The sequence below is a fragment of the Dendrobates tinctorius genome, unplaced genomic scaffold (genome assembly GCF_039654945.1).
Source record: "Dendrobates tinctorius isolate UK_male_01 unplaced genomic scaffold, ASM3965494v1 ptg000019l, whole genome shotgun sequence".
In the NCBI taxonomy this organism is placed as follows: Eukaryota; Metazoa; Chordata; class Amphibia; order Anura; family Dendrobatidae; genus Dendrobates; species Dendrobates tinctorius.
In genome coordinates, this window is record NW_027361687.1 from 49,958,990 (window position 1) to 49,983,682 (window position 24,693).

At 41.7% G+C, this 24,693-nt stretch overlaps 1 protein-coding gene across 6 annotated transcripts in view; it reads right to left on the reverse strand.

Moving 5' to 3' along the window:
- SEMA6C (semaphorin 6C) overlaps positions 1–24,693 on the reverse strand; it is a 232,948-nt gene that overhangs the window by 73,610 nt on the left and 134,645 nt on the right. The window contains exon 1 of one of the 6 annotated variants that reach the window (XM_073567004.1): positions 16,126–18,780. The exons of the other annotated variants lie outside the window; for them this stretch is intronic. The gene's annotated coding sequence lies outside the window, so the exon portion shown is untranslated. Of the gene's footprint in view, positions 1–16,125; positions 18,781–24,693 lie in introns of those variants that run through there. 6 annotated transcript variants of the gene reach the window in all.

Here is a 24,693-nt window from a genome sequence, read left to right on the forward strand (position 1 = left end):
ACAAGAATATAACTACTATAATACTGCCCCCTATGTATAAGAATATAACTACTATAATACTGCACCTATGTACAAGAATATAACTACTATAATACTGCCCCTGTGTACAAGAATATAACTACTATAATACTGCTCCTATGTACAAGAATATAACTACTATAATACTGCTCCTATGTACAAGAATATAACTACTATAATACTGCTCCTATGTACAAGAATATAGCTACTATAATACCGCCTCTGTGTACAAGAATATAACTACTATAATACTGCTCCTATGTACAAGAATATAACTACTATAATACTGCCCCTGTGTACAAGAATATAACTACTATAACACTGCCCCCTATGTACAAGAATATAACTACTATAATACTGCCCCTATGTACAAGAATATAACTACTATAATACTGCTCCTATGTACAAGAATATAACTACTATAATACTGCTCCTATGTACAAGAATATAACTACTATAATACTGCTCCTATGTACAAGCATATAACTGCTATAATACTGCTCCTATGTACAAGAATATAATTACTATAATACTGCCCCTATGTACAAGAATATAACTACTATAATACTGCCCCTATGTACAAGAATATAACTACTATAATACTGCCCCTATGTACAAGAATATAACTACTATAATACCGCCCCTGTGTACAAGAATATAACTACTATAATACTGCTCCTATGTACAAGAATATAACTACTATAATACTGCTCCTATGTACAAGAATATAGCTACTATAATACCGCCGCTGTGTACAAGAATATAACTACTATAATACTGCTCCTATGTACAAGAATATAACTACTATAATACTGCCCCCTATGTACAAGAATATAACTACTATAATATTGCACCTATGTACAAGAATATAACTACTATAATACTGCTCCTATGTACAAGAATATAACTACTATAATACTGCTCCTATGTACAAGAATATAGCTACTATAATACCGCCGCTGTGTACAAGAATATAACTACTATAATACTGCTCCTATGTACAAGAATATAACTACTATAATACTGCCCCCTATGTACAAGAATATAACTACTATAATACTGCACCTATGTACAAGAATATAACTACTATAATACTGTCCCTGTGTACAAGAATATAACTACTATAATACTGCTCCTATGTACAAGAATATAACTACTATAATACTGCTCCTATGTACAAGAATATAGCTACTATAATACCGCCGCTGTGTACAAGAATATAACTACTATAATACTGCTCCTATGTACAAGAATATAACTACTATAATACTGCCCCCTATGTACAAGAATATAACTACTATAATACTGCACCTATGTACAAGAATATAACTACTATAATACTGCCCCTGTGTACAAGAATATAACTACTATAATACTGCTCCTATGTACAAGAATATAACTACTATAATACTGCTCCTATGTACAAGAATATAGCTACTATAATACCGCCTCTGTGTACAAGAATATAACTACTATAATACTGCTCCTATGTACAAGAATATAACTACTATAATACCGCCCCTGTGTACAAGAATATAACTACTATAACACTGCCCCCTATGTACAAGAATATAACTACTATAATACTGCCCCTATGTACAAGAATATAACTACTATAATACTGCTCCTATGTACAAGAATATAACTACTATAATACTGCTCCTATGTACAAGAATATAACTACTATAATACTGCTCCTATGTACAAGCATATAACTGCTATAATACTGCTCCTATGTACAAGAATATAATTACTATAATACTGCCCCTATGTACAAGAATATAACTACTATAATACTGCCCCTATGTACAAGAATATAACTACTATAATACTGCCCCTATGTACAAGAATATAACTACTATAATACCGCCCCTGTGTACAAGAATATAACTACTATAATACTGCTCCTATGTACAAGAATATAACTACTATAATACTGCTCCTATGTACAAGAATATAGCTACTATAATACCGCCGCTGTGTACAAGAATATAACTACTATAATACTGCTCCTATGTACAAGAATATAACTACTATAATACTGCCCCCTATGTACAAGAATATAACTACTATAATACTGCACCTATGTACAAGAATATAACTACTATAATACTGCTCCTATGTACAAGAATATAACTACTATAATACTGCTCCTATGTACAAGAATATAGCTACTATAATACCGCCGCTGTGTACAAGAATATAACTACTATAATACTGCTCCTATGTACAAGAATATAACTACTATAATACTGCCCCCTATGTACAAGAATATAACTATTATAATACTGCACCTATGTACAAGAATATAACTACTATAATACTGCCCCTGTGTACAAGAATATAACTACTATAATACTGCTCCTATGTTCAAGAATATAACTACTATAATACTGCTCCTATGTACAAGAATATAGCTACTATAATACCGCCTCTGTGTACAAGAATATAACTACTATAATACTGCTCCTATGTACAAGAATATAACTACTATAATACCGCCCCTGTGTACAAGAATATAACTACTATAACACTGCCCCCTATGTACAAGAATATAACTACTATAATACTGCCCCTATGTACAAGAATATAACTACTATAATACTGCTCCTATGTACAAGAATATAACTACTATAATACTGCTCCTATGTACAAGAATATAACTACTATAATACTGCTCCTATGTACAAGCATATAACTGCTATAATATTGCTCCTATGTACAAGAATATAATTACTATAATACTGCTCCTATGTACAAGAATATAGCTACTATAATACTGCCCCTATCTACAAGAATATAACTACTATAATACTGCCTCCTATGTACAAGAATATAACTACTATAATACTGCCCCTATGTACAAGAATATAACTACTATAATACTGCCCCTAAGTACAAGAATATAACTACTATGATACTGCTCCTATGTAGAAGAATATAACTACTATAATACTGCCCCTATGTACAAGAATATAACTACTATAATACTGCTCCTATGTACAAGAATATAACTACTATAATGCTGCTCCTATGTACAAGAATATAACTACTATAATACTGCCCCCTATGTACAAGAATATAACTACTATAATACTGCTCCTATGTACAAGAATATAACTACTATAATACTGCTCCTATGTACAAGAATACAACTACTATAATACTGCCCACTATGTACAAGAATATAACTACTATAATACTGCTCCTATGTACAATAATATAACTACTATAATACTGCCTATGTACAAGAATATAACTACTATAATACTGCTCCTATGTACAAGAATATAACTACTATAATACTGCTCCTATGTACAAGAATATAACTACTATAGTACTGCTCCTATGTACAGGATTATAACTACTATAATACTGCTCCTATATACAAGAATATAACTACTATAATACTGCCCCTATGTACAAGAATATAGCTACTATAATACTGCCCCTATCTACAAGAATATAACTACTATAATACTGCCTCCTATGTACAAGAATATAACTACTATAATACTGCCCCTATGTACAAGAATATAACTACTATAATACTGCCCCCTATGTACAAGAATATAACTACTATAATACTGCTCCTATGTACAAGCATATAACTACTATAATACTGCCTCCTATGTACAAGAATATAACTACTATAATACTGCCCCTATGTACAAGAATATAACTACTATAATACTGCTCCTATGTACAAGAATATAACTACTATAATACTGCTCCTATGTACAAGCATATAACTGCTATAATACTGCTCCTATGTACAAGAATATAATTACTATAATACTGCTCCTATGTACAAGAATATAGCTACTATAATACTGCCCCTATCTACAAGAATATAACTACTATAATACTGCCCCCTATGTACAAGAATATAACTACTATAATACTGCTCCTATGTACAAGAATATAACTACTATAATACTGCTCCTATGTACAAGAATACAACTACTATAATACTGCCCACTATGTACAAGAATATAACTACTATAATACTGCTCCTATGTACAATAATATAACTACTATAATACTGCCTATGTATAAGAATATAACTACTATAATACTGCTCCTATGTACAAGAATATAACTACTATAATACTGCTCCTATGTACAAGAATATAACTACTATAGTACTGCTCCTATGTACAGGATTATAACTACTATAATACTGCTCCTATGTACAAGAATACAACTACTATAATACTGCCCCTATGTACAAGAATATAGCTACTATAATACTGCCCCTATCTACAAGAATATAACTACTATAATACTGCCTCCTATGTACAAGAATATAACTACTATAATACTGCCCCTATGTACAAGAATATAACTACTATAATACTGCCCCCTATGTACAAGAATATAACTACTATAATACTGCTCCTATGTACAAGAATATAACTACTATAATACTGCTCCTATGTACAAGAATATAACTACTATAATACTGCCCCCTATGTACAAGAATATAACTACTATAATACTGCTCCTATGTACAAGAATATAACTACTATAATACTGCTCCTATGTACAAGAATATAACTACTATAATACTGCCCCCTATGTACAAGAATATAACTACTATAATACTGCCCCTATGTACAAGAATATAAGTACTATAATACTGCCCCCTATGTACAAGAATATAACTACTATAATACTGCCCCTATGTACAAGAATATAACTACTATAATACCGCCCCTATGGTCATGTGTTTGGCCCTGACTAGCTCTTGAGCTCCGGAGTCATCAGTGCATGTGCCTGGAGCGGTGTATAAGTGAGGAGTATTAGATTGTGTTCCTCTCCCATTCACAGAATATGGCTGAGCTGCGTTGCCCTCGTATCTTCTCACGCCGCCTCCTCCAGGGTATAAATTGAGTTGACGAGGGAAGCTTGCAGTGCGTCTTGCTCGAATAAACTCTCCATTACATTACAAAGTCACAGCATGTTCTGCCTGGCTGGCTCATAGGATTTCATTACCTGGCCCGGTGTCTCTGGGCACGTGTCACACATAATTCTGCTTCCTGCACTCCGTGTCACAGACATTTTATACTCTTTATTGCTCACGTAAAATGTGGAGAGTGAAGGCAGAGTGAACCCCATACCGTTGGATCAGCCCCACCGCTAACCATGCTTATTATCACATTCTAAAGTTCTTGACATCTCCTGGTGCCGGACTAATGACAGCCTGCCATGGTCTAACTACCGGTGAGAGGGATTCTGGGTAATGACATGCAAATAAGTACAAAGACAATCAACCTGGGTATTAATGCTGACTGTGAGCTAAAGACAGGCGGGTGAATACGCCGAGGGGGCTGCCGGGAACATGCCGTGGAGAGAGATCCAGAAAGTCAGCTGGTACCACATATGGGAGGCTGAGATACACAGCTCAGCACACAGTATAGCACATGAAAAGGCTGACATACACAGCCTATTACACAGTACCACACATGGAAGGGTGACATACATAGCTCAGCACACAGTATAGCACATGAAAAGGCTGACATACACAGCCTATTACACAGTACCACACATGGAAGGGTGACATACATAGCTCAGCACACAGTATAGCACATGAAAAGGCTGACATACACAGCCTATTACACAGTACCACACATGGAAGGGTGACATACATAGCTCAGCACACAGTATAGCACATGAAAAGGCTGACATACACAGCCTATTACACAGTACCACACATGGAAGGGTGACATACATAGCTCAGCACACAGTATAGCACATGAAAAGGCTGACATACACAGCCTATTACACAGTACCACACATGGAAGGGTGACATACATAGCTCAGCACACAGTATAGCACATGAAAAGGCTGACATACACAGCCTATTACACAGTACCACACATGGAAGGGTGACATACATAGCTCAGCACACAGTATAGCACATGAAAAGGCTGACATACACAGCCTATTACACAGTACCACACATGGAAGGGTGACATACACAGCTCAGCACACAGTATAGCACATGAAAAGGCTGACATACACAGCCTATTACACAGTACCACACATGGAAGGGTGACATACACAGCTCAGCAGACAGTATAGCACATGAAAAGGCTGACATACACAGCCTATTACACAGTACCACACATGGAAGGGTGACATACATAGCTCAGCACACAGTATAGCACATGAAAAGGCTGACATACACAGCCTATTACACAGTACCACACATGGAAGGGTGACATACATAGCTCAGCACACAGTATAGCACATGAAAAGGCTGACATACACAGCCTATTACACAGTACCACACATGGAAGGGTGACATACATAGCTCAGCACACAGTATAGCACATGAAAAGGCTGACATACACAGCCTATTACACAGTACCACACATGGAAGGGTGACATACATAGCTCAGCACACAGTATAGCACATGAAAAGGCTGACATACACAGCCTATTACACAGTACCACACATGGAAGGGTGACATACATAGCTCAGCACACAGTATTACACATGAAAGGCTGACATACACAGCCTATTACACAGTACCACACATGGAAGGGTGACATACATAGCTCAGCACACAGTATAGCACATGAAAAGGCTGACATACACAGCCTATTACACAGTACCACACATGGAAGGGTGACATACATAGCTCAGCACACAGTATTACACATGAAAAGGCTGACATACATAGCCTATTACACAGTACCACACATGGAAGGGTGACATACACAGCTCAGCACACAGTATAGCACATGAAAAGGCTGACATACACAGCCTATTACACAGTACCACACATGGAAGGGTGACATACATAGCTCAGCACACAGTATTACACATGAAAAGGCTGACATACATAGCCTATTACACAGTACCACACATGGAAGGGTGACATACATAGCTCAGCACACAGTATAGCACATGAAAAGGCTGACATACACAGCCTATTACACAGTACCACACATGGAAGGGTGACATACATAGCTCAGCACACAGTATAGCACATGAAAAGGCTGACATACACAGCCTATTACACAGTACCACACATGGAAGGGTGACATACATAGCTCAGCACACAGTATAGCACATGAAAAGGCTGACATACACAGCCTATTACACAGTACCACACATGGAAGGGTGACATACACAGCTCAGCACACAGTATAGCACATGAAAAGGCTGACATACACAGCCTATTACACAGTACCACACATGGAAGGGTGACATACATAGCTCAGCACACAGTATAGCACATGAAAAGGCTGACATACACAGCCTATTACACAGTACCACACATGGAAGGGTGACATACATAGCTCAGCACACAGTATTACACATGAAAGGCTGACATACACAGCCTATTACACAGTACCACACATGGAAGGGTGACATACATAGCTCAGCACACAGTATTACACATGAAAGGCTGACATACACAGCCTATTACACAGTACCACACATGGAAGGGTGACATACACAGCTCAGCACACAGTATTACACATGAAAGGCTGACATACACAGCCTATTACACAGTACCACACATGGAAGGGTGACATACACAGCTCAGCACACAGTATTACACATGAAAAGGCTGACATACACAGCCTATTACACAGTACCACACATGGAAGGGTGACATACACAGCTCAGCACACAGTATAGCACATGAAAAGGCTGACATACACAGCCTATTACACAGTACCACACATGGAAGGGTGACATACATAGCTCAGCACACAGTATAGCACATGAAAAGGCTGACATACACAGCCTATTACACAGTACCACACATGGAAGGGTGACATACATAGCTCAGCACACAGTATTACACATGAAAGGCTGACATACACAGCCTATTACACAGTACCACACATGGAAGGGTGACATACATAGCTCAGCACACAGTATAGCACATGAAAAGGCTGACATACACAGCCTATTACACAGTACCACACATGGAAGGGTGACATACATAGCTCAGCACACAGTATTATACATGAAAGGCTGACATACACAGCCTATTAGACAGTACCACACATGGAAGGGTGACATACGTAGCTCAGCACACAGTATAGCACATGAAAAGGCTGACATACACAGCCTATTACACAGTACCACACATGGAAGGGTGACATACACAGCTCAGCACACAGTATTACACATGAAAAGGCTGACATACACAGCCTATTACACAGTACCACACATGGAAGGGTGACATACACAGCTCAGCACACAGTATAGCACATGAAAAGGCTGACATACACAGCGTATTACACAGTACCACACATGGAAGGGTGACATACATAGCTCAGCACACAGTATAGCACATGAAAAGGCTGACATACACAGCCTATTACACAGTACCACACATGGAAGGGTGACATACATAGCTCAGCACACAGTATTACACATGAAAAGGCTGACATACACAGCCTATTACACAGTACCACACATGGAAGGGTGACATACACAGCTCAGCACACAGTATAGCACATGAAAAGGCTGACATACACAGCCTATTACACAGTACCACACATGGAAGGGTGACATTCATAGCTCAGCACACAGTATAGCACATGAAAAGGCTGACATACACAGCCTATTACACAGTACCACACATGGAAGGGTGACATACATAGCTCAGCACACAGTATTACACATGAAAGGCTGACATACACAGCCTATTACACAGTACCACACATGGAAGGGTGACATACATAGCTCAGCACACAGTATAGCACATGAAAAGGCTGACATACACAGCCTATTACACAGTACCACACATGGAAGGGTGACATACATAGCTCAGCACACAGTATTACACATGAAAGGCTGACATACACAGCCTATTACACAGTACCACACATGGAAGGGTGACATACGTAGCTCAGCACACAGTATAGCACATGAAAAGGCTGACATACACAGCCTATTACACAGTACCACACATGGAAGGGTGACATACACAGCTCAGCACACAGTATTACACATGAAAAGGCTGACATACACAGCCTATTACACAGTACCACACATGGAAGGGTGACATACACAGCTCAGCACACAGTATAGCACATGAAAAGGCTGACATACACAGCGTATTACACAGTACCACACATGGAAGGGTGACATACATAGCTCAGCACACAGTATAGCACATGAAAAGGCTGACCTACACAGCCTATTACACAGTACCACACATGGAAGGGTGACATACATAGCTCAGCACACAGTATAGCACATGAAAAGGCTGACATACACAGCCTATTACACAGTACCACACATGGAAGGGTGACATACACAGCTCAGCACACAGTATAGCACATGAAAAGGCTGACATACACAGCCTATTACACAGTACCACACATGGAAGGGTGACATACACAGCTCAGCACACAGTATAGCACATGAAAAGGCTGACATACACAGCCTATTACACAGTACCACACATGGAAGGGTGACATACATAGCTCAGCACACAGTATAGCACATGAAAAGGCTGACATACACAGCCTATTACACAGTACCACACATGGAAGGGTGACATACATAGCTCAGCACACAGTATAGCACATGAAAAGGCTGACATACACAGCCTATTACACAGTACCACACATGGAAGGGTGACATACATAGCTCAGCACACAGTATAGCACATGAAAAGGCTGACATACACAGCCTATTACACAGTACCACACATGGAAGGGTGACATACATAGCTCAGCACACAGTATAGCACATGAAAAGGCTGACATACACAGCCTATTACACAGTACCACACATGGAAGGGTGACATACATAGCTCAGCACACAGTATAGCACATGAAAAGGCTGACATACACAGCCTATTACACAGTACCACACATGGAAGGGTGACATACATAGCTCAGCACACAGTATTACACATGAAAGGCTGAAAAAGGCAGCCTATTACACAGTACCACACATGGAAGGGTGACATACCCAGCTCAGCACACAGTATAGCACATGAAAAGGCTGACATACACAGCCTATTACACAGTACCACACATGGAAGGGTGACATACATAGCTCAGCACACAGTATAGCACATGAAAAGGCTGACATACACAGCCTATTACACAGTACCACACATGGAAGGGTGACATACACAGCTCAGCACACAGTATAGCACATGAAAAGGCTGACATACACAGCCTATTACACAGTACCACACATGGAAGGGTGACATACACAGCTCAGCACACAGTATAGCACATGAAAAGGCTGACATACACAGCCTATTACACAGTACCACACATGGAAGGGTGACATACATAGCTCAGCACACAGTATTACACATGAAAGGCTGACATACACAGCCTATTACACAGTACCACACATGGAAGGGTGACATACATAGCTCAGCACACAGTATAGCACATGAAAAGGCTGACATACACAGCCTATTACACAGTACCACACATGGAAGGGTGACATACATAGCTCAGCACACAGTATAGCACATGAAAAGGCTGACATACACAGCCTATTACACAGTACCACACATGGAAGGGTGACATACATAGCTCAGCACACAGTATAGCACATGAAAAGGCTGACATACACAGCCTATTACACAGTACCACACATGGAAGGGTGACATACATAGCTCAGCACACAGTATTACACATGAAAGGCTGAAAAAGGCAGCCTATTACACAGTACCACACATGGAAGGGTGACATACACAGCTCAGCACACAGTATAGCACATGAAAAGGCTGACATACACAGCCTATTACACAGTACCACACATGGAAGGGTGACATACATAGCTCAGCACACAGTATAGCACATGAAAAGGCTGACATACACAGCCTATTACACAGTACCACACATGGAAGGGTGACATACATAGCTCAGCACACAGTATTACACATGAAAGGCTGAAAAAGGCAGCCTATTACACAGTACCACACATGGAAGGGTGACATACACAGCTCAGCACACAGTATAGCACATGAAAAGGCTGACATACACAGCCTATTACACAGTACCACACATGGAAGGGTGACATACATAGCTCAGCACACAGTATAGCACATGAAAAGGCTGACATACACAGCCTATTACACAGTACCACACATGGAAGGGTGACATACATAGCTCAGCACACAGTATAGCACATGAAAAGGCTGACATACACAGCCTATTACACAGTACCACACATGGAAGGGTGACATACATAGCTCAGCACACAGTATTACACATGAAAGGCTGAAAAAGGCAGCCTATTACACAGTACCACACATGGAAGGGTGACATACACAGCTCAGCACACAGTATAGCACATGAAAAGGCTGACATACACAGCCTATTACACAGTACCACACATGGAAGGGTGACATACATAGCTCAGCACACAGTATAGCACATGAAAAGGCTGACATACACAGCCTATTACACAGTACCACACATGGAAGGGTGACATACACAGCTCAGCACACAGTATAGCACATGAAAAGGCTGACATACACAGCCTATTACACAGTACCACACATGGAAGGGTGACATACATAGCTCAGCACACAGTATAGCACATGAAAAGGCTGACATACACAGCCTATTACACAGTACCACACATGGAAGGGTGACATACATAGCTCAGCACACAGTATAGCACATGAAAAGGCTGACATACACAGCCTATTACACAGTACCACACATGGAAGGGTGACATACATAGCTCAGCACACAGTATAGCACATGAAAAGGCTGACATACACAGCCTATTACACAGTACCACACATGGAAGGGTGACATACATAGCTCAGCACACAGTATTACACATGAAAGGCTGAAAAAGGCAGCCTATTACACAGTACCACACATGGAAGGGTGACATACATAGCTCAGCACACAGTATAGCACATGAAAAGGCTGACATACACAGCCTATTACACAGTACCACACATGGAAGGGTGACATACATAGCTCAGCACACAGTATAGCACATGAAAAGGCTGACATACACAGCCTATTACACAGTACCACACATGGAAGGGTGACATACATAGCTCAGCACACAGTATAGCACATGAAAAGGCTGACATACACAGCCTATTACACAGTACCACACATGGAAGGGTGACATACATAGCTCAGCACACAGTATTACACATGAAAGGCTGAAAAAGGCAGCCTATTACACAGTACCACACACGAACGGTGACATACACAGCTCATTGCACAGTATCACACATAATCAGCTTAGATACACGCTCATGCCTCTCCTTTTTCCCCTTCCCATGGAGAGCCTCTTCAGAGGAGGCAAGAGACGATTTCTCCTCGGCAGTTGCCTGTGTCCTCAAACGTTATGGCTGATACATTGGGAGGCAGCCAAGACTCTCAGCTATTCCTATGTCATTTTTTAAAGGGACCCTGGGAACATCCAATACCCCACAGGCGACCATTCCCACAGCTTTCCAATCCAGCGTCGAGGCCAGGGTATGGGGGCTGTAGGTCGAGCGTTGCAGCCGGCGCTCAGACAGACCCAGTTCATTCTTTCTCACGGCCTGAAGAGCAGGGTCACGCTTTTCCTATGATGGAATAATTTCTCAGAAAATGCCTCTTTTTTGGGAACTGAGAAGATCGTACGCCACTGAGTCTCGGTGGCGGTAGCGTGGTGACACATGGGGGGGACTAGTTCATGTTTATGTAGGCGACAAGATAGAAAAAGGAGAATTTATATTGGGAAGCGAACACGTTATTAGTCACTTTCTGGGATTATGGGAATGGCAGTCTGTCAGGGAGGGAGGACGAGAGCAGATTCTTGGGTGCCAACAAGGCAGCTCATTTCTAAGTGGCATTTCATGATGAGCAGTGGCGCCTCAATGAAAAAACAAGGCTGCGGGCCTTGAAGGATCCTCGATGCTCCAATATTTTCGACCTGCTGTTCTCAGATCCTGGAGGAAGTGTCTGGGTTATTTGTTGGCTGGGTACATCCAAAGCCCGGTAATAAGGACCATTTTCTTGTCAAACATCATGTTTCTGGGTCCGGATGACATGTGTCTGAAGCGCGGCATTAAATTATGTCCAGTCCTGGGAGGAAACTGTACGGATATCGGTGAGGAAAGAAGCTCTTGGTGCCTCACATGCTCTTACCACACATGGATGGACTCATACCGAGTGAAAGGGATAATTTTTTACCTCAGATGCAGCGGAGCGGCCATTTTATATGACATCTTTTATACACATTGGAGGGAACCATTTTGTATGACATCATCACTCCTATATAGAAAAAGTGGCCATTTTGTAGGATATGGTCATTCATACACAAGGGAGGTGACCATTTTGTATGCCCTGGGACACAGAAGAAGATGTGGTGGATCGGGAGTAGCCTTTTTGGGAGACATCACTCAGATACAGCATCAATGGGCATTTTGCTTTGACATCAGAAAACATTTCACTCATGTGCATTTATTGATGAAAATGACTTTCTTTAGCGATACGGATAAGGACAGGCACTCTTGCTCATTCCAAACACAATTTACCACTATTCTGAACCTGAAACGCGTTGCGTCTTTTAACATTAAATCCTTTGTCATTTTCTCACCAGCCGCAGTTAAATATGTTTGTTGTTTTTTTTATTACATTTTCTGGCTGGAGACAATTGGATATCGGTTAATTAGCCCCTAAGGCCCGGCGCCTCATCTTCAGAGCCCTTTTATCGATGGAGATTATATGTCTTCCCCTCTAATTGGTCAAGAAGCCGCCATCGGGAATATGACGTCCAGCCGGCGTCAAGGGACAGTGTCTGAATAGATTTTAGATTATCCGCTCAATTTACAAAGATTTTATCTCCCTTCCCCCTGCCCCTTATTATCTCAATGTCCTGCTAGGCGATTAAATTAATCCCTCTTATGTATTCCCGAAGAGAATGGAGGAATCAATATGGCCTCCCGGATTATCCACAGAACAGATCGAAGCAGGAAAATATCGGTAAGTTAAGACTGAAAGACATTTCATTAGAGAACTGAGCAAAATCTTGGAAGTTCTTGCTCATTACAAGGCTGTTAGAAGAGAATTGTCCATGTTGTATCTAGCAACCAATCAGAGCTCAGCTTTTATTTTTTAAACTTCATTGGAAAAATGAAAGCTAAGCTATGACTGGCTGCTATGGGCAACAAATACCATTTTACATGCCTTTCAAACTTTTTAAGGAGTTAACCTGAACACCATTAAAACTTTCTGGAAAGGAATGTTTTGGAAGGTTTCTCAAGAGCTGAGAAGCTGGTCACAGAGCCTCAGGGGGTATGATGTGGACATGTAGGGGGTCGTGATGATAAAAAAAATCCAGGACTGATCCTGTGGCATCGTATGTCTGTCCTTGAAGTATGTATCCCACCAGAAACCACATTACAACAGCCAAGATGACGCAGTGAGTGTATTAGGCCGGGGTCAGTCTTGCGATAAACTCGGACGAATATGGGATGAACATAGAAATACATGCAACTGAACGCTCCGATCCCAGTGCTGGTAGCAGTGCATTGACGTGCAAGACTCGTCCGAGTTTCTCACACGTCTGGCCCCGGGCTTAAAGTGGTTATCCGTTACTGGAAGAATCTGTCAATGGAGCAAGAATGCTGCATAAATGTAAAAAAGTCTATACTCACCCTCTGAATCAGCACCGTTAGTCCGCTCTCAGCCTGGATTCAGTTCATTGGCTGCTGAATCTGCTGCCTCCTAGTGACCAGGACTTCAATAGAACACCTTGAGATTGGTGGGTATGTAGTTGGCCAAACTTCACCAATCATTTTTATATGACATACAGTGGCATGTAAAAGTTTGCGCACCCCTGGTCAAAATTACTGTTATTGTGAACATTTGAGCAAGTTAAGCAATCCTTTTTTGCATTTTCAAAAATTACAAAAAGGAAAATGGGCTGATGCAAAAGTTTGGGCACCCTTGGTGATTTATGTGCTCAGATAACTCACATGACCAAGGTTTCAGGCCTTAATTAGTTTTTCAGGGGTATGGCTTATTCACTATCATCGTTAGGAAGGGCCAGGTGATGCAAAATTCCCAGCCTCCTCTAACCTTGTGCCAAAAAGCAGCAGCCATAGATTCATCTGAGAAGCTACCTAGCACTTTGAAAATAAAAATGGTGGAGGCCCACAAAGCAGGAGAAGGCTACAAGAAGAAAGGAAAGCATTTTCAACTTGCCCTTTCCTCAGTTCGAAATGTAATTTAGAAATGGCAGTTAACAGAACAGTGGAGATCAAGATAAGGTCTGGAAGACCAAGCTAAATTTCAGTGAGAGCTGCTTGTAGTATTGTTAGAGAGCCAAATCAGAACCCCCGCTTGACTGCAAAAGACATTCAGAAAGATTTAGCAGACTCTGGAATTCTGTGATACATTGTTCTACTGTTCAGATACGCCTGCACAAATATGGCCTTCGCGGGAGAGTCATCAGTAAAAAAACCTCTCCTGAGTCAGACATATACAAAAGAATATGTGAACAAGCCAGATGCATTTTGGAAACAAGTCCTGTGGAATGATGAGGTTAAAATAGAACTCTTTGGCCACAGTGTTCAAAGGTGTGTGTAGAAAAAAAAGGCACAGAATTTCAGGAAAAGAACATCTCGCCAACCATCCATGGGAGTGGATCAGCTAGGTTTTGGGGTTGTGTTGCGGCCAATGTCACGGGGAACAGTTCATGGGTAGAGGAAAGAATGGATTCAATGAAATTTCAACAAATTCTTGAATCAAGCATATCATCTGTAGAAAGGCTGAAGTTGAAAAAAAGATGGCTTCTACACATGGATAATGATCCTAAACACTTGACAAAATCCACAATAGACGACCTCAAAATTGGATAAAAAGGAGTTAATGAGACACTAGCACTAGATACAATAGAAAACTGCCCAGCTGCCTGGTTTGGTAAACGACTAGCACCTGTTGCTTGAAAGTTAAAAAAGTCCAAAGGGGGCTTTGGGCAGATTAAGGTGTGCACATACAGTATAAGGTGAGAGCGGTGTTCAGTCGCATAAGTAATTGCTCAGTAGATTGGTATAACATGTGTAATTCATGAATAATATATGTAAATATGTGTGACAAGACAATCTTGGAAGATTAAGGGTTTTTTTTTACCTGTTGTTAAGATGCGTTTCGTTTGCTGTCTTTGGTTCTTGGGAGAGGTGAGAAAAAGAGCCGTGTTACACTAGTCCTGTTGCTGGTGTCACTCTGTGGAAGATGCGTGACGCCCGTTGCCTCCGATCCTAGGAGCAATGGGAGAAGGTGCCGTGATGCACAAATCCTGTTGTCGGATACCGAGGGATCGCAGGGTATCAAGCTGGACCAGGAGGTGAGTACTCACTGTGTGGAGTAGGTAAGACGATCAAACTTATACTATATGTGCATACCTTAATCTGCCTGAAGCACCGCTTGGAGTTCTTCAACTTTTTAGACCTCAAAATAGGAGAGGACGCAAGACGACCCAGGAATCTCAGAACTGGAGGAATTCTCCAAGGAAGGATGGATGAAAATCTCTCAAGAAGACCCTTGTCTGGCTTCAAAACTCGTTTACAAGCTGTGACACTTGCAAAAGGGGTACTAGGTACTAACCATGCAGGGTTTCCCAAACTTTTGCATTGGCCCATTTTCCTTTTTGTAATTTTTAAAATGTAAAAAATTACAATATACAGATTTTTTCCCTTAAATATACAGTAATATAAATGTGTCATCTTTAACTTTAGGCCTTTTAGAGATCATTTCATCTTCAACTTTGTACTGTATTGTACAGAATATTGTACAGTTTCACTTGTCCTTCGCTAGGGGGACTTGTCAGGGAGTCACAAAAACACTGAACTTTCGGAAGGCAAAGTTTGACCAGCTAAGAGATGCCCTTAATCAGGTTGACTTAGACAGCGTCCTCAGAAATAAAAATACAGATAATAAATGGGAAATGTTTAAGAACATCCTAAATAGACTAATAAATGGGAAATGTTTAAGAACATCCTAAATAGACACTGTAAGCGGTTTATACCTTGTGGGAATAAAAGAACTAGAAATAGGAAAAACCCAATGTGGCTAAACAAAGAAGTAAGAGGGGCAATTAACAGTAAAAAGAAAGCATTTAAACTACTAAAGCAGGATGGCACCGTTGAAGCTCGAAAAAACTATAGGGAGAAAAATACTTTAGCTAAAAAATTAAAAAGGAAACAGAGAAGCACATTGCTAAGGAGAGTAAAACTAATCCCAAACTGTTCTTCAACTATATCAATGGTAAAAGAATCAAAAGTGAAAGTGTAGGCCCCTTAAAAAATTGTGAGGAAAGAATGGTTGTGGATGATGAGGAAAAAGCTAATAAATTAAACACCTTCTTCTCCACGGTATTCATGGTGGAAAATAAAATGCTAGGTGAAATGCAGAGAGACAAAGAAAATCCTATATTAAGGGTCACCAATCTAACCCAAGAAGAGATGCGAAACTGGCTAAATAAGATTAAAATAGATAAATCTCTGGGTCCGGATGGCATACACCCACGAGTACTAAGAGAACTAAGTAATGTAATAGACAAACCATTATTTCTTATATTTAGGGACTCTATAGCGACGGGGTCTGTTTCACAGGACTGGCGCATAGCAAATGTGGTACCAATATTCAAAAAGGGCTCTAAAGTGAACCTGGAAATTATAGGCCAGTAAAGTCTAACCTCTATTGTTGGTAAAATATTTAAAAGGTTTCTGAGGGATGTTATTCTGGATTATCTCAGTGAGAATAACTGTTTAACTCCATATCAGCATGGGTTTATGAGGAATCGCTCCTGTCAAACCAGGGACAGGGGTCGGTGTTGGGACCTATTCTCTTCAACATATTTATTAACGACCTGGTATAAGGTTTACACAGTAAAATATCGATATTTGCAGATGATACAAAACTATGTAAAGCAGTCAATACAAGAGAAGATAGTATTCTGCTACAGATGGATCTGGATAAGTTGGAAACTTGGACCGAAAGGTGGCAGATGCGGTTTAAGATTGATAAATGTAAGGTTATACACATGGAAAGAAGGAATCAATATCATCAGTACACACTGAACGGGAAACCACTGAGTAAATCTGACATGGAGACGGACTTGGGGATCCTAGTTAATGATAAATTTACCTGGAACAGTCAGTGCCAGTCCGCGGCTGCCAAGGAAAAAAGGATCACGGGGTGCATTAAAAGAGGTCTGGATACACATGATGAGAACATTATACTGACTCTGTACAAATCCCTGGTAAGACCGCACATGGAGTACTGAGTACAGTTTTGGGCATCGGTGCTGAGGAAGGATATAATGGAACTAGAGCGAGTACAAAGAAGGCAACAAAATTAATAAAGAGAGATTAGCAAAATTAGGATTATTTAGTCTGGAAAAAAGACGACTGAGGAGTGATCTAATAACCATGTATAAGTATATAAGGGGACAATACTAATATCTCTCTTAAGATCTGTTTATATCAAGGAATGTGATGGTCACAAGGGGGCATTCTCTGTGTCTGGAGGAGAGAAGGTTTTTCCACCAACATAGAAGAGGATTCTTTACTGTTAGGCTATGTGCACACGTCCGGAATTCCCGTGGAAATTTCAGCAGGAATTCTGCAACCCCTGCCGTGGGAAATACGTGAGAATTCCACATGCATAATTCTTGCGAAAAACTAGTGTTTTACGAGCGTAATTAGCTTGCAGAATGATAGCGTTTTCCAAGCGATCTGTAGCATCACTTGAAGAACTGATTGACAGGTTGGTCACACTCGTCAAACATAGGGTTTGACGAGTGTGACCAACTTTTTACTACTGAGGCTGCCTATGCAGTGTCAGTAGTAAATATGTATAAAGTTTAAAATAATAAAAAAATAAAAAATCGTGATATTCTCACCTTCCGGCGTCCCATGCAGCGTCCTCAGGCCTCAGCGATGCTCCTGCGAACTCCGGTTCCCAGCGATGCATGCGACAATAATCTTTGATGACGTAGCATCTCTCGAGACCGCTACGTCATCAAAGGTCATTGTCGCATGCATCGCTGGGAACGGGACTTGCCGGGAGCATCGCTGAGGACTGGGAACGCTGCGGGGGACGCCGGAAGGTGAGAATATCACAATTTTTTATTTTAATTCTATTTTTAACAGAGATATGGTACCCAAGACCTGGAGGAGAGTCTCCTCTCCTCCAGACCCTGGGTACCACCCGAACATTTTCCGCTTACTTTGCGCATGGTGGGCATAGCCACATGCGGAAAGTAAGCAGAACAATGCATTCCTATATGTGCGGAATCCCCGCGGTGTGCACATAGCCTCAGGACAGTGAGAATCTGGAATTCCTTGCCTGAGGAGGTGGTGATGGCGAACTCAGTAGAGGGGTTCAGGAGAGGCCTGGATGTCTTCCTGGAGCGTAACAATATTGTATCTCACAGTTATTAGGTTCTTTAGAAGGACGTAGATCTGGGGATTTATTCTGACAGAATATAAGCTGAATTGGATGGACAAATGTCCTTTTTTCGGCCTTGCTAACTATGTTACTGTGTTACTATGTAACTTGCTTAACTGTTCACAATATCAATAATTATGACCAGGGGTGCCCAAACTTTTGCATGCCACTGTTCACTATAGATATGACTTATAATTCTGGTCCTTTACGGACAACATTATGGTGGATTAAACTAATACTGACCCACAAAATATCTGAAGACGGAGGCGTACAGCGACTCAGGAAGGAAAAAAAATAGAGAGAAATGATGGCAGTGAGAAAGCTTTCACACCCCAATTAATTACTATGTCACATTCCTAAGCTGAAAATACCTGTATATATTTCATAACCACCTTACCTCCTTCAAATTTAAGGGAAGCTTTCTGGGTATAAGTGCACATCTTGTCTTATTATAGGAATCTAGAAATCTCATTACAGATAGAAGTGAGGCCGGGTAACTGCGGCTACTGATTACTTATCACTAATGATCCCGCTGAGACTTCTACCTATAGTACAAGCTGTCCTCGGCTGGTGAAAATAATAACTCAGTCCCTTGTGCTTGAAACGCGCCGCTGACAGCCTGTGAAAATAAAATAACTGGAATCTCATTATCCGATTTAATTCCTCTTTCATTAATAGGATACAGGATGGAAGGTCGTTGTGAGACAATTTCATTTTTACGTCGGGTGGGAGAAACTATAAATACACCTCCGTGGTGGGCGACGTCGGGGGCGCACGTCATATGGCTGTGGTGTCGTCTCCTGGTGGCGACTGCTTAAAGAAGAATTCATCACAGCCTTAATGCATAAACTTATAGATCCGCATAATCCCCTTGTACCCCGCACCGATGTAGTAACAACCCATTGATAAAAATAGCCTGTTAATCCCTTCGCCACTCTATACTCTTAACGCTTCCTTGTGTCTCATGCCGTGAGTGCTGCAAGGTACTGTCAAACTTCTGCCTTCATGCCAGTCTGCACAAACTGAAGCAAGCAGCGGTTTACACCCCCCCAATTAATGACCTTCTATGCCTCTCCCATGGCATAAGCTGGCAACCTGTTGCGTTTGATTCATTTGACAGTTTTTGACCTTACAGGTATCCTGAAACGCGTGGTGTGCATGGGCATCATACAGTAGAAAGGACCATGCAGCCTGTTCTTAAGGGAATGTCCTTCAGCACTCCCTTGGTATTTGGACGAAGTCACACTGAGGCTAGAGACGGATCTAAGGGCTCCGTACTGAGACCCTGCCAAGCATCAATCTTACAAAATAACATAATGCGCTAAATGTGCCGCCTTGTTTTGCTGACTGCAGAGCATCTGCACGCTGGCTGTGTGTTTTGCTAACCTATCCAGCCTCCAGGCATATATTATAATGTGTGCCACTGCTCTCCAGTCAGCTGGATGGGAACATGATGGGCAGGAGAGATTATTATGGAGAGGTTTCCTCTGTAATGTGTCCTTCTGATAATTTGGCACATATGGTGCCAATGGGATGCCAGATTATGGTACCGCAATTTTCCATATCAAAGCATTTCAACTATTCCCTGACGATAATGGGGGGCTTTTTTCAATTTGAGAATATTCTTGCGAGCACACTTTCTACCATCAAGGTTGCACATACTAACGAGGTCATATAGCTGCTATGGGGCTCCTAATTACAGGGGACCCCACATTTGTTTGTTTCATTCCCTACTCTAATAAAGGGTTGAAAAATTGCATAGGGTTTCTTTCTCGATTAATAATGAGGTGGATAGAGGCAAACAATACTACTTTCTCAGGTGGTAAGGGATATAGAGATAAGAAATGGCATCAAAAAAGAGGCTCAGGGGCCCCAATTCCTCTATACACAACACTATGGAGTCTTGTATATTGTATGTAGAGCCATATGTTAAGAATAAAGGGTCCAGTAGTCAAACTAAAATGGAAGTCTACACTTGAGAGGCGATAGTCCCTTGGTATTCTTTCTGGATGGGCACCAGCTTTTTACACCAGATTCCATGCATAGCCAAATCCTTCTCCATAGCCCACCTGGGATTATAGGTCTGGGGTGGGGCAAAGATGGGAGGTCATATCAGGAACGTAAATCTAAGGTGAAGGAAGAAGGGAGGTCCTGCTGGTACTGTAGATCTACAGTGGAGCAAGAAGATGGACTGTAAGTCTAGGTTGAAGCAAGAAGGTAAGTCTCCTTGACAAAGTAGGTCTAGAGCAGGGGTCCCCAACCTGTAGCTCGGGAGCCACATGTGGCTCGCGGTCCCATGGATTGTGGCTCGTGGCTGTCTGCCAGCTTGGTGCATTAGCACCAAGGTCTAGCAAACAGGTATGAGGAGCATGTCTCAAAATATCTGAGTAACCCTGCACAGAAGAGCAGATCTGGATGCACATATACTGGTCTTAGGGGTTTAGAGATGTTTTAGGTATGGTACGCTGGAGGATGGTACTACCTGTTAGACGAGGTTCTTGAAGCCGGATGTGACAGTGTGTTGGGAGTCCTTGATGGGAGAATACGGACCTGGGGCATTGTGGGGACCCCTGGATCTCAGTGTACTGCTTTGGAGTGATTTCTGTGGAAAAGCTTTGGTTATCATTATACCCGTAATGGGGGCATTGGTTGACACTATACTTTGAGGGGGATGGGAGCAGAATGTTGCTCGTGACCCCATCTCAGAGCTTAATGTGGCTCGTGACCCTCTCTCTAAGCTGAATGTGGCTCTCAAGGTCAAAAAGGTTGGGAACCGCTGGTCTAGAGTGAAGAAAGTAGGAAGGTCTTCCTGAGATCATAGGTATAAGATGAAGCAAGAAGGGAGGTCCTGCTACGTCTGAAGGTCTAGGGTTAAGCAAGAAGGGAGGTTCTGCTGGATCTGCAAGTCTAGGGTGACGCAGAAAGGGACTTCCAGCCTTGATTGTACGTTTAGGGTGCAGCAGAAAGAGAGAGTATTTTCCCGCCATCACAGGGTGGATTTTCTGTATCAGCGAGAGCCGGCTTCACATATAATTTATCGCCAGATTACAAGATGTAACTTACAGCCCAGACACAATAAACAAGCGCCACTTTACACGGTGCTAGAATTTATAATTAATCCCCTCTAGGCAAGCAAGGGTTATTTATGGTTGACGAACAGGAGGATCGGCTCCAACAGTAAAGTACATAAGGTGTAAATCCATCAATTTCCAGAGATCTCCCCAGGGTGTAGAGATTAGTCATAGGGCTACTGCAACTAATAGGGGAAATAAATGAGGTGGCCGAGAAGAGCTGAGGAGATGAAGGGCACAGCCTGGTGGAGTGGGCAGTCATACTGTAGAGATGATGTTGTATAGGTGGAGAGCCTTCCTCTCTGTGGATGAGACAAGATATCTAGATAAAGGCGATGCGATGAACAAGACGTGCATTGATTGCTCTCAGCTGTCACTCAGGCCTTGGACAGCTGTCTCGTGTCTCTATGTAGATACAATGGGCCATGGTGGACACTGCTTTTGTTTCCCCTGTAGTATTCTCAGGCCCATCAGTGGCTTTTGTATCCAGGTGTCACCTTGTGCAGGACCAGACATTCATTGTATCTCAACCGTCTTGCCTTCCTGCAGTTGTGGAGGACAATAATGATAGTGAAGTAAATGGGAGAGAGAGATCTACGGTAATTGGGTTTTTGTGTTGTAGTCATGAAGGTGAACCAGGTCTTGTAGAAGACACCGCTTGCTATGACGATGGCAACCACTGAGTTATCCTAATGACTTGTAGTAGTAGATAGCAAATGTGTTGTACTACTGTCTTCTAGTAAAGGTAAAGTTGTGTGAAAAAGTGTTTTCTCCCTTCCTGATTTCCTATTCTTTTGCATGTTTGTCAGACTTAAATGTTTCAGACCACGAATGCAAATATTAGACAAAGATAATACAAGTAACACAATATGCAGTGTTTAAATTAAGGTCTTTATTATTAAGGGAAAGAAAAATCCAAACCTACAGGGCCCTGTGTGAAATACTGATCCCCCCCCCCCCCTTAAAACATAAATTAACTTTTATAAAAACTTAGTTCCAGCTCACCCAGTTGCTCTATGCTCATCCATCTGGATCTCAGACACTGGCCTCACATCAAGGATAATAGAAAAAATTGGAGTCCGGCACAACAGGACTGGATTTTCCTTTTCTTTTTTAAAAGCAATTATAGTGCATACAAAAGAAAATTTTCATGGTCGACATGACCCAGTCTGCAAAGATGAGTGGGCCAAAATTCCTCCAAAGCGTTGTAAAAGACTCATTGCCAGTTATCGCAAATGCTTGATTGCAGTTGTCACTGCTAAGGGTAGCCCAACCAGTTATTAGGTTTAGGGGGGTAATCACTTTTTCACACAGGGCATTGTAGCTTTAGATTTCTATTTCACTGAATAACAAAGACCTTCATTTACAAAACTGCATGTTGTGATTACTTGTGTTATCTTTGTCTAATACTTACATTTGTTTGGTGATCTGAAAAATGTAATTGTGACAAACATGCAAAAAAATAGCCCGCTTCCTGATTTCCTATCACTTTTTCACTCAACTGTAGATGACCATCAGGGCTGGCGTTAGGGTCAGGCAGACCAGGCAGCTGCCTAGGGCCCCCGCTCCCCCGGGGGCCCCCAGCTAGCGGCACATCATGCAGGCGCTATGGGCCCCTGTGAGGCAGGGGGGCCGCCTGCCCCCAGCGCTGACTCCCCCCGCCGACACATTGAACTATACCGGCGTCATAAACGCCAGTACAGTTCACAGCAATGATGGAGGAGAGCGTCAGCTGATGCTCCCTCTCCCATCATTCCCCGCTCTGCCTCTGACACAGCGGGTGCGTGATGACGTCATCGCACACTCACTGTCTGCCAGGCAGAGCAGGAGACAGGAGCCAGGAACAGTGCGGGCACGAGGAGAAGGTGAGGAGTGTGATTTGTGATTTTTTTTTTAAATATATCAGTGTGAGGACTGGACTGATGTATACCATGTGGTGTGTTGGGCTATATACTATGCTGGGCTATATACCATGTGGTGCTGAGCTATATACCATGTGGTGTGCTGGGCTATATACTATGCTGGGCTATATACCATGTGGTGCTGGGCTGTATACCATGTGGTGTGCTGGGCTATATACTATGCTGGGCTATATACCATGTGTGGCTGGGCTATATACTATCATGGGCTATATCCCATGTGGTGCTGGCCATATACCATGTGGTGTGCTTGGCTA